This window comes from Leptodactylus fuscus, chromosome 1 (assembly GCF_031893055.1).
Source record: "Leptodactylus fuscus isolate aLepFus1 chromosome 1, aLepFus1.hap2, whole genome shotgun sequence".
NCBI lineage: Eukaryota > Metazoa > Chordata > Amphibia > Anura > Leptodactylidae > Leptodactylus > Leptodactylus fuscus.
The window spans coordinates 91,634,528-91,647,539 of NC_134265.1; the positions used below are offsets into that span (position 1 = coordinate 91,634,528).

The following is a 13,012-nucleotide window of genomic DNA, read 5'->3' on the forward strand; positions in this document are numbered from 1 at the left end:
TTGTTTGAGGAGTTTTTTGAGGCGTTTTTTGAAGCGTTTTTCAGGCATTTCTGCCTGAAAAAAAATCAATGCAAGTCAATGGGAGGTGGAAAGTCTGCCTGGCATTTTTTGAGGCGTTTTTGCCAAAAAAAGTGCCCAAAAATGCTGACTTGTATTGATTTCCTGAGGCAGAATCTGCCTGAAGAATGGACGTCACTTCTTTTTCTAATCTGCTAGATTAAAAGATTACATAGGACTGTATGGTGAGGCGTTTTTTTTTTGGTCAGGATTTTTAAGCAGATTCCTGACCAAATTCCTGACCAAAAAAACTCGGTGTGAACGCAGCCTAATGGTATTACTCACACCAGTTTTCTACCACAAGTTATAGTAAATCTATCGGATTGAGGTCCCCCAGCCCCCCTTTGATTCCTGGCCTGCTCGGCCCACTGTTCTCTAAAGGTGTTGAGCAAATGGGAAATTGCTGTGTGCCACGTTTGCACCAGAAAACCTGTATGGTAACTTTCAGAAATTCGCTCCACTGTGTCAGAATTATGCAAATAATATTTCAATATACATTGGATGACAGTATATTACTTTTCATCTTTCCAATAGAAATTTTAATAAGAGATTACAAAAATAGATCCTAATTAAAGATGAGCGAGTACTATTCGAAACGGCAGTTTCGAATAGCACGCACCCATAGGAATGAATGGAGCCGGCTGTGTCCATTCATTCAAAAGGGTGCGTGCTATTCGAAACTGCCGTTTCGAATAGTACTCGCTCATCTCTAATCCAAATTATAGCAATTGCTAATACAATGAGCATATATAAATTATAACAACAATTCATACATAAGTAACAACACACTCTGAGGCCAGGTTCACACAGGGTATTTTAGACCGGAATTTGAGGCGGAGACCGCCTCAGATTCCGGTCAAAAAAACGGGTAGCCGCGACAGGATGCTGGTGCAGTGCACCGGCATTCAGTCGCGGCAATCTGCTCCTGATTAGGCCCAAATGAATGGGCCTAGTCGGGAGGGAGTGTATTCAGGCGGATATCGCGAGGTGAATCCGTCTGAAGAATGAGCATTTCGCTTCTATTTTCTGGGAGCCTAAACAAACAGCTCCCGGAAAAAAAGAACTGACCAGTTCCCATTGATTTTCGGATTCCACCTCAAAATCCTGGCCAAAATTTCCCGTGTAAACTCAGCCTAAAGGGTATGTGCGGATGATGATAATAATGAATAAAATTTAGAATAAATTCCGTTTGCATAAGTGACATGTATAGTGAATAACTGGTTTATATATGACTTTTATAGCAATCAGTGAATAGAATTCATTTGTGTCAGCATTGCATTTAGCAAGTAGATCATACATAAAAAAGACTTCTATGGTTATGGATAGCATCCAAATTTAGCAGTGACTCAATGTGAATAACCAGTTCATAGTTGTCATGGAATAGAATCTGTTACTTTCTACATTTCCTTTGACAACTAGATCATATAGAAAAAACAATGGCTATGAGTAACAACCAATTTAACCGCGACAAAGGGGCTATTGTAAGTGGATGCTATTATTATTATTATTATGACTATTATATAGTCATTGAAGCTGCACAGATTGTTTACTTCACACATGCTGACATAAATGGTTTCTGTTCACTGACAGCTATCAGAGATACATATGACCTGCTTATTCACTATATGAATCTCTGTACAATTAAAGTTATATATGAACCAGTTATTCACTATACAAGTTACTGCTACAAACTGGATTTTATTCATTGATTCTCACTGTCTGTCCATGCACACGATTGTGTTCTTATATATCATATGAATTGTTGGGATTTGCCCATTATATGATATTACAAGTACTTTAGTTGCAAGGGCCCTGCAACAAGTACATGAGTAAGTATCAGATGTATGTAGTTGTTTTATTTATTTTCCCATAGTTTATTAATGTATTATATAGGTATTGGTATTGGAGTTCCGTATTATCCATTTTTAGATTTCATTGGAATTTGAATATATTGAGTACACTAGGAGGTCTAGAGAGCTGGCTGTCCTGTCTTCATGTCCTGTATGGGTTAAAGGGGCTGTGTGTAGTCCTTGCTCCTCCCTCTACTGGTCAGAGAGACTTGAAGTCACTTTCATTTTAGCACAGGCTGTGTAGATCACCTCAGTAGATTTAGTGCAGGGCTCCCCTGTGTCCTGGCACTGTGTGCAGTGCAGTGTGCAGCCTCACGTTCCTTACATTCCAGTGCACGCCTGTCCTGTTGTCCTGCACTGTGGCCTCCAGTGACAGCTCTGTCAGGCCGTGTGACTTGTGACCTAGCTGCTGCTGCTTTCTCTCCGCCACATGCAGAGGACACTGCAGGACTGATAGAGTAGATCCCACATCCTGCTGCAGCTTTTACATAACACATCATTCTCAGCATGGGAAGAGCGGCTCAGCAAGCCAGCAACAAGGATCTAGCAGCAACGACTCCCTGATCTCTTTGGGATCTACCTCGGATTGTGACCTGGGATCTGGTGCCTATACATTCTACCCATAGCTGTACATTGTACGCGGGCTGACATGCTGGGCGTCTAGCAAGGGGCTGATATCTGCTCGCAGAGGGTGGCTGCTACTTCGCTTGTCCCTGGGAAGTTATGGCTTGAGACACAACATGGGGGATCGGAAGAAAAAAGGATTCTGCAGGTAACACAAGAGCCTTAACCCTTTCACAACCACCAGAGTTACAGAGCGTGAGAGCATGTGTGACCCAACTACTACTGCACCCGGACACTGTATATATATATATATATATATATATATATACAGTCATTGTGAAACTACAACTCCAAGCATGCTGCCCTCTGTCAGGATATAGTAGGCGTTAGAATTTACCAGGAGTCGCTGCAGAAAAGCCACAGTTGAAGTTGACATGAGGTGTAATAGTCCCCTGTGCAAGGCAATACCGCTGCTGCCATGTCTCCACACGGTTACTATGTGTAAGTCCTGCTGAGGTAATGGAGTACTTCACCTCAGACAGGCAGGCCAGCAGCATGTCCCTGTGTGGAGGTAACACACGGGTGTCACAACATGCACATGCTTACATGTCAGGCCTGAGCTCCATATGTGTCGTCTAAGCACTTCTTCATACTGAGCTCCTTCATGTTGTACAGGGAGGGACAGGGCTCAGAGGCTAAGACTTCTGTCCTGTCGCCTTGAGACATGTTTGCCATTGCGGGACACAGTTAAGCATATATCGCATGGCTGAGGTCCTATATTTCTATACTTGACCCATTCTATGTCTGTCAGGGAACTTAGTGTAACATCCGCTCTGAGGTGATGAATTTTATGATCTTTTCCAAGTTGCTTGTCTTGTTGTTCTGACCAGTAGACACCACCCCTTTAAGAAAACCCTAGCATGCAGCAAAGTCTCACATACACTGTTATAAATGGGTTATTTGTGGACAGTGGGAAATTATGTTATTTGTGATAAACCCAGACATTCGCATATGTCAGAATCAGGAAGCTCATGGTAACGCTTCCGGACGTATGGAGGCAAATTTATCTTCTCATAGAAGAATGTTAAGGTTACTGAGTTTATGTTTCCAGCTTCTTTATACTGTTACTGCAGAAGCGCCGCCGTGTCTTGCAATAGTTTTAGGCCTTCACGTTACTGTTAGCCTATAATAGGAAACTGGATGTGACAAGGGACACAATCCGCCATAAATGTACACCTTTTTATATTGCATACATAAGTCTTTTCATATTTATATAATGTATTTGAAAAGGCAAATGTGTATATGCAGTGGATGGCTAGTTTTCCATCTCTGCATATATAATGATCTGATTGTATACTTTTTTGAGTATTTATGCTACTTTAGTTACTTATTATGCACCTTGAATGGTGTAGTTTAATGAATTCTCACAAGTAGTGGAGTTGTGACTGGGCTCTCGCTGACTTGATGATCTTAGTACGTACGTTCACGTTTGATCCCCAAATTACAATTCACAATAAATCCAAAATCCACATGTAAAATCTAATGTAACTTTCATTTGCTTCCTTGCACCATTTTTGACTTTAAGATCTGAAAATCTGTTAGAGAGATAGATGCCTGACAAGTTTGCTTCCATTAGCAGAAAACAGTATTGTGAATATAGCCCTATGGTACTCTATCTCAGAATCAGTAGTAAGATGTTTCTTATTATTTTGTGTAGATTACATTGAGATGCAAATTATAGAAAAGTGATCATATGCTTCACTTGTTGTGTCAGAAGCTGCTTACTGCAAAGAACCTGGGTTTTTGCAACTAAATGACAAGTGAATTGTTAACAGGATGCAAAGATGTAAAATGTTTCTTTTATGTTTGATCGTATCTTTGTAAGGAAGCCAGTCACAAACAGACATAGCATTAATCAGTTCTGAGGGATTTCCCCCAATAGCTCCCTAGCCAGGGTACATAAAACCTCAAGTGTCATTTGTGCGGTAACAACAACACATTATTTGTATTTCATCTAACATAAAGTTTGTTTTCAGGACTAAAAAGTTTATTTGCAAAAAGTTACCGTTTTGTAAAGACAAAAAAGAAATAGAAAAAGATATTGTTTTAGGTGCAGGGATCTGGTCCTGAAGAAGGACGCAGAAAGGAAGCCAGATGTTAGAGCATCTTTAACCATTTAGTGACCAGCCTGTTTTAGGCCTTAAGGACCAAACCATTTCTTGCGTTCTTCCGCTGTCACATACCAAAACCTATTTTGCTCTGTTTCCTTCAATGTAACTGCATAAAAGATTGTTTTGTTTTTTTTTGCAGGACAGGTTATAGTGTTTAATGATACTATTTTGGAATAGATATACAGTATGTCATTGGGTAATTTTTATTGACTCTTTCTAGGAAGAAATAGAAAAGAAAACATCAATTTTTCCATTGCCTTTTTATGCTATAGATTTTGGGCCATTCACTGTGTGACTTAAATAACTTGATAAATGTATTAAACGGGTTGATATAATTACTAGAGATGAGCAAACACTATTCGAAACAGCCGTTTCGAATAACACGCTCCCATAGAAATGAATGGAAGCGGCCGGCACGCAGACTTAACCCCCCGCGTGCCGGCTATGTCCATTCATTTCTATGAGAGCGTGCTATTCGAAATGGCTGTTTCGAATAGTGTTCACTCATTTCTAATAATTATAGTGATATAAAAACTTTTTTTTTATAAAAAAATTTTTCCATTGTCCTTTTCCAAGACCTATAACTTAATTATATGTGTGTTAACGGAATTGCTTGAAGAAATTGTAATTCTGGTATTACATTTTTTTTCACATATTTAGCTGTGCAAGTAAAACATAATTACAGGTGTATTGTTCAGGTCATTACTGATGTGGCAATACTCAAAATGTTTTTTTTTATTATTATTTACTAAACATTTCAGGATGGAGGATTTATGGTTTATTATGACTTGTGTTTTTTTTTTTTATAGAACTTTACATTTTTGCAAATTATTTTTCAGTTCAGGGGATTCTTACATGTAGCCTATTAGGCCATGTATTTGTCAGGGCCTAATAGGAATATACAGAAGACAGACCTGGGGACCTTCATTAGCCCCCAGCTGCCATGTAAAGACATGAGAATCCTGCGTTCGCATTTCGGAGGGTGCCTCATCCCTACAAAACCTCTAAAATGCTGTGGTTGTTATTGACCACAACATTTAAATGGAACATTGTGATCCCATCTGTTAGGAGCAAATGGCCAGTTGTGAGAGTACAATCGCCCACCTGCTTCACAAAATATAAGAGACCTTGCACTATTCCAAACCAATCAACATAGAAAGTCAATAGTATCGTAATAATGTCCATTAGTGACCAATGTATAAATTCTATATGTCAGTTACTATTGGGATAAAGGGGTTATCACACTGAATATATTGTTTACAGTTAAATCCAGTCCATATTTATGAATATTTTGTTGTATTTATACTGAATAAATGCTTATATTGTTATAAATTACAGGAATTATGTTATAATAGCACAACTTGTTAGATGAGGGATCCCTAATGGGGAGAGCTGGCTATTCTGAAGCAGGAGGAGATACTAAGCAAGTCTAGTAACACTGTCTTATTCTCGTCACTTGCTCAGCATCTCCTATGAAAGAACAATACTGCTTCTTCAGTGACAGCCAGCTTACCACACAAGGAATTCCTCTGCATAGCCACATTTACTGTGGTGGACGCAGAAAGGCTTTTCTACAGAACCAGCAGGTGGTGCAGTTATAATTCTTGGGACATTACTATAGTTATGAGTTGAATTTCACTGTAAACCATATTCTTTGTATGATAACCCTTTTAAAGGGTTAGGCATTTTAGATAATTGTGTGTTAAAAAACTTGAATGCGTATTAGGCTATATTTATATCTGCATCGGAGGAGGGTCTGTCTAATATCATGTAGGACTTTTTTGTGTGGAAAAATAATAGAGAACATAATGGATACCCAATGGACCCCATTAGAATAAAAGGGGGTCCCTCAGGATTCATTGGTATCAGTCATTAGACAAATTTTTCTTTACTGTTCAGTCTGTTCCTATGGCAGTACAGAAGAACAGATTAAACAATGCTTATGTGAACTGAAATTTACACATCAATTAAATAAAACCACAGTCGACTTTGAATGTGACATTCAAATGCAGTAGTATAGTCCCAGTCTGAATACATATGTATTAGAATGTTATTAAGGCCCTTGACTGTGACATTGAAATGCAGTAGTATGACCATGGTCCCCGCCTAAATACGTATGTGTTACAATGTTATTAGGACCAGTGGCTGTGATATTGAGATGCAATAGTATGGTCCCAGCCTGAATACACATGTATTAGTGACATTGAGATGCAGTAGTATGGTCCCAGCCTGAATACATACGTATTAGAATGGTATTAGGACCTGTTATTAGGACTTGTCTGAATAGTGCAAATGGAAAGAAGTATTCCACAAAGTAGAGGTGTCTATTTCCTTTTGTGCTCCTCCTATCACAGTGCAGCTTAGTGTATAAGAAAAATTTTACCAACACGTCACAGTCATGGGACCTAATAAAATTCTAAAATGAATCCTACTAAAAGTACATTTTTTCACACTTACCCTACTTACTGTAATAATGATGTTTCCATTCATGAATTCCTTGGAGTTGTCCAGAATTGTATGAAATCTGGCTACATTTAGGGGATGGCATAAATTAAAATAATTGCCAGTACTTACCCATTCTGGGATATCACATACATCATTCCCAGGCCTCAGCTGTCACACATGTACTGCATGTGACCAGTGGTTGGCTTCAGTGGGGCAGCGGGGCTTGTAACAGACGAGTATTGTTTATTTTTTTTTGTCTCATACTATCTTTTATGTGTAGGCAAATATGAGGGCAGAAACCAGTGAAACATTTAATTAACATTGAAATTACATTGAAATGGACAATGAACTTGCGGTATGTCTTTTGTCTACCCTTGATAGTATGGCTGTATTACACAGTCAGATTTTGGCCTGCAGAAGTGGACCATGTTGCTCAGTATTTGTTTGCCAGCTACACACAGTGAAGCAAAATGAATAGAGGAGTATCAAGCTCTACCCCAATCACTTCTGCCCCATTCGGCTGCATAGATTATCAGTATCAATGTTGTGATCACATGTACTGCTGGTAATCTGCATGTTTTATCCTGCATAGAAGATGCAATCCACTGACCAGCAAGCGTTTACTATAGAGTCAGTAGGCCATCTCCAACTACGACTGCTGATCTAAGCCTGACTCTTTCATAATGGCTGCCAGCCATAGTCAGTCAGAAGCAGTTAAGATCCTATAATGAATTAAAAACCTAGTGATTAAATTCATATGGAAGTAAATATGCAAGAAACCATGCATGTAATAATGATACAATATTACAAATTGTATCATATAATAAAAAGAAATCATTTTATTTTGAAGCTGGACTGAAAGTCCGTAAATTTTTGCACTCAAAATTGTTCCTGAGTCTACAACACCTTGCTCACTATTCATCTGACGTTCCTAGAATCGCTCGTTGCCAATAATAGCCCTGAATATTAAGCTTTCTGATAGGGCCCTTAGTGTTGTGGACATTTCCAATCTGCAGTGTAAAAGTAATGATTCCTATGGTTGCACACTTTTGGATGTTCTTCATCATTGTTATGTAGTGTGTGGGAGTCTTGCATTTTGGCTTAGGTCTCAGTTTATTTCCTCATAGAACTTTTTATAATTTCATTTTTAGTAGGTCAAAATAGAACGGCAAAATTGTTCTACATATCATTCATAATTAGTTGTCTATCGCACAATGCTATGGTATGTTACTATGCAGAGACACATATATATATACAGTCCTATGAAAAAGTTTGGGCACCCCTATTAATCTTAATCATTTTTAGTTCTAAATATTTTGGTGTTTATAACAGCCATTTCAGTTTGATATATCTAATAACTGATGGACACAGTAATATTTCAGGATTGAAATGAGGTTTATTGTACTAACAGAAAATGCGCAATATGCATTAAACCAAAATTTGACTGGTGCAAAAGTATGGGCACCTCAACAGAAAAGTGACATTAATATTTAGTACATCCTCCTTTTGCAAAGATAACAGCCTCTAGTCGCTTCCTGTAGCTTTTAATCAGTTCCTGGATCCTGGATAAAGGTATTTTGGACAAACAATTCAAGTTCAGTTAAGTTAGATGGTCGCCGAGCATGGACAGCCCGCTTCAAATCATCCCACAGATGTTCAATGATATTCAGGTCTGCGGACTGGGATGGCCATTCCAGAACATTGTAATTGTTCCTCTGCATGAATGCCTGAGGATTTGGAGCGGTGTTTTGGATCATTGTCTTGCTGAAATATCCATCCCCGGCGTAACTTCAACTTCGTCACTGATTCTTGAACATTATTCTCAAGAATCTGCTGATACTGAGTGGAATCCATGCGACCCTCAACTTTAACAAGATTCCCGATGCCGGGATTGGCCACACAGCCCCAAAGCATGATGGAACCTCCACCAAATTTTACAGTGGGTAGCATGTGTTTTTCTTGGAATGCTGTTTCTTTTTGGACGCCATGCATAACGCCTTTTTTTTTATAACCAAACAACTCAATTTTTGTTTCCAAAATGAAGCTGCCTTGTCCAAATGTGCTTTTTCATACCTCAGGCAACTCTATTTGTGGCGTACGTGCAGAAACGGCTTCTTTCTCATCACTCTCCCATACAGCTTCTATTTGTGCAAAGTGCGCTGTATAGTTGACCGATGCACAGTGACACCATCTGCAGCAAGATGATGCTGCAGCTCTTTGGAGGTGGTCTGTGGATTGTCCTTGACAATCTTCTTCTTCTCTGCCTTTCTGATATTTTTCTTGGCCTGCCACTTCTGGGCTTAACAAGAACTGTCCCTGTGGTCTTCCATTTCCTTACTATGTTCCTCACAGTGGAAACTGACAGGTTAAATCTCTGAGACAACGTTTTGTATCCTTCCCCTGAACAACTATGTTGAACAATCTTTGTTTTCAGATCATTTGAGAGCGGGCTGTCCATGTTCGGCGACCATCAAACTTAACTGAACTTGAATTGTTTTGTAGAAAGAAATGGTCCAAAATACCTTCATCCAGGATCCAGGAACTGATTAAAAGCTACAGGAAGCAACTAGAGGCTGTTATCTTTGCAAAAGGAGGATGTACTAAATATTAATGTCACTTTTCTGTTGAGGTGCCCATACTTTTGCACTGGTCAAATTTTGGTTTAATGCATATTGCGCATTTTCTGTTAGTACAATAAACCTCATTTCAATCCTGAAATATTACTGTGTCCATCAGTTATTAGATATATCAAACTGAAATGGCTGCTGCAAATACCAAAATATTTAGAACTAAAAATGATTAAGATTAATAGGGGTGCCCAAACTTTTTCATAGGACTGTAGTATCTAAAATGGCCTTAAACGTTGTCTCAGTGGTGAGCACTGTTGCCTTATAACACTGGAGTCCTATGTACAAATCTGACCAAAGACAGCAGCTGCATGTATGTTCTCCCTGCATTTGTGTTGTCTGGGTTTCCTCCCACACTAAAAGACATACTGATAGGAATGGAGATTGTAAGTCCTATATGGGCTAGTGACTGAGTGTTTGTAAAGTGCTGCTGAATATGTTGGCACTATACAAGTAAGAAAAATAAAACATAATATATAGTTGTAATATTTAAAGATGAATGGCTTAACAAAATTGTGTTTCCTGCATACAAGAAGGCATCACTGCGCCTCATACAGTGTTTGGTATGTTAATGCTAGAAAGAGGAGGAATCATTTTGCATCCACTCATATCCTGAAGTTCATATGAATACAGGACATCCTGTTAGGCCCGATTCACATCTGCGTTCAGGTTTCCGTTCTGGGAGTCCTCATGTTTTGTGTGGAAACTGAGTGGAAACCACACGGACCCCTTTATAGTCTATTATTATTATGGGGACTATAAGTTTCCCAGGTAACCAGTTTTTTTTGCATATAGGTTTCCATTTGGGGGTCCCCAAGCAGACCCCCCCAAACAGAAACCTGAACGCAGAAGTGAACCGGGTCTAACCTGTAAAATATCCTCAACAGAATATAGACATTTGCTCATGAAATATTTGGTCACCTGGACAATTCTTTTGTTATAGGTCTAAAGATAAGTCAGGCTCTGGCCTGGTACACCTCTGCGTCGGTAATCCGTTTGGGGAGTCCGCATGGGGACCCACCCTGAACGAACTACCGAACGTATTGGCAAGCGGTGTGCAGTGAAAACGCACGGACCCCATAGACTATAAAGGGGTCCATGTGCTTTTCGCATGGTCTCCATATGGAACATGCGGACAGAAAAGTACTTCACGATCTACTTTCATGCCCGCATGATTTGTGCAGACACCGTGAGGAAGGCACATGGACCCCATTATAGTCTAAGGGGTCCGTGTGCTTTCATTGTACACCGCTTGCCAATGCGTTTGGTAGTCCATTCGGGGTGGTCCCCATACGGACTCCCTGAATGGATTACCGAATGCAAATGTAAACCAGGCCTCAATCTCCTCACAAGAATATTATTATTATTATTATTATTATTAACATAAAAATAAGAAAAAATGATGCAGCATGGTCTTTGATCGGGCCCAGAAGAAAAGAGAATGTAAAACTGACCGCCAAGGACATATTACTTCTAGCACCATTGCTGTAGTTCTATACTAATAAGACATCTGGTTGGTGTATCCTGTTGTATGTCTCTAGGGGGTATTTATAGCATCTTCCCACTGTAATGGGCAGCACAGCGTGTGATCATAGTCTTGGATGTAGTATAGTTGAGTAGGAGGTATTCGGCTAAAAAACATTAAGAAACACTTGTCAAGGATATAACACTTAACAACAACAAAAATTGTTAGTTTCCTTAGATATTTGGCTTTCCAATCTTTTATTGCTAATGTTATTATAATCATTAATAAGTTGGGGACATAAAGGGTCAAACTACTTAGCGCTTGTCTGCAGGTTGTAAGCAAATAGTAATAGTAGTCACAAAATGTGTTTCCTATCATGTCCTCCTCCAGTAATCACATTCATGCTCACATTTATCTATTTAGTTATTCCCAACCACCCAAATCGCTCATTATTCCTCCATTTACATACCCCAGACCACCCACATGGCTCACTGTACCTCTATTTCCATATTTCCACAACCCCATCTCTCATTGACTATCTTCCATTACAGTCTCCCATCCACCATGTAGCACTGCCAACTCCCCGATCAATTCCTTCCAAGCATCCAAACGGATTACTGACCTAGTAGATAGACACGGCACATGCTGCACACCTGAAAATCCGCACATCCTGAAAATGCCTGCAAAGTAATGTGCCGTATTATTTCGGGACATCTCCAGCTCCTCTTCTCCAGGCACCGTGGGTGGTCCACACCTAGTAGAAGTGTGTAGCATGTGACTTGTCTGTCTTTTAGGTGAAAAAGGTGGGGGTTTTTTGTTTGTTTTTAAGGGCTAGTTCACACGTGGGCAAAGGGGAGTTTTTTGACAGCGGATTTCGCTTCAAAATCAGCCCCTTTACAATGGAGCCCTATGTGAACAGCTAGCTTTTTTTTTCCGCTAGCTTTTTCTTTCTGCTAGTTATTTTTCAGCTAGCAGAAAAAAGAAGCGACATGACCTTTCTTCAGGCGTTTTCCGCCTGAAGAAAGCAATAGAAGTGAATGGGAGGCAAAAACCGTGCAGTTTTTTTCCGCGCGTTTTTTTGCAAAAATAAGCGATGTGTTTTTTTGCAAAAAAACGCGCGGAAAAAAACCGCTAGCGTTTTTTTCAGCCCATTCCCTCATATGGGAGGGGAAAACAGCCTGGCTTTTTTTGGAAGCGGTTATTACAAAAAAAAGCTCCAAAAAAAGCTTGGCAATGTCAAAAAAAAGCTTCCTAATTAGGAAGTGGTTTTTTTCAGGACCAAAATAAGCCAGGAAGTTTTTACGTGTGAACTAGCCCTAAAGAGGCAGCAGTGTTTGTCGCTAAGACTGAAAAATTTTGGTACCATTTGCAAATTCTTAGTTGCATTGGTGACTAATTTATTCACTATTCTGCCCTTTAGTAAAAGGAATAGTAAGGTTTACTCACCTGACACTTGCATTTTTAATAGAGGTTCTGAATTGGTCCCCGGCCCAGTCATGTGATTCACACAGCAGTCACTTTTTCTATGCAAGTCATTTTATGATGCTACAATCCCTTTATTTAAGTCTTTATACAAAGGTGTTTCCTTTCATGTTTTGCATTGGGTTAGGGTAATGTAAAAATATGTTGCAAATACTGTCATTTAGATATAAGCCGTCCTGGTAATAGGTTTCTTTTGAGAGTAGGTTATTTTTGGCTCGGGTTGTGTGTTAAGATGATGCTAAAGGCCACAGAAACTGTTTATTAAATAACATGGGTAGGTTAGAGGTGATTTTAGCGAATCTGTCAAAATGGTACAATGGAGATTTCTGTAAACAGAATGACATCATCAGA

At 39.4% G+C, this 13,012-nt stretch overlaps 1 protein-coding gene across 1 annotated transcript in view; it reads left to right on the forward strand.

The window, feature by feature from the left end:
- Positions 1-2,153: 2,153 nt before the first annotated feature.
- Positions 2,154-13,012, forward strand: part of SH2B3 (SH2B adaptor protein 3) — a 135,952-nt gene continuing 125,093 nt past the window's right edge. Inside the window, exon 1 of the mRNA XM_075273517.1 lies at positions 2,154-2,679. The gene's annotated coding sequence lies outside the window, so the exon portion shown is untranslated. The remainder of the gene's footprint in view (positions 2,680-13,012) is intronic.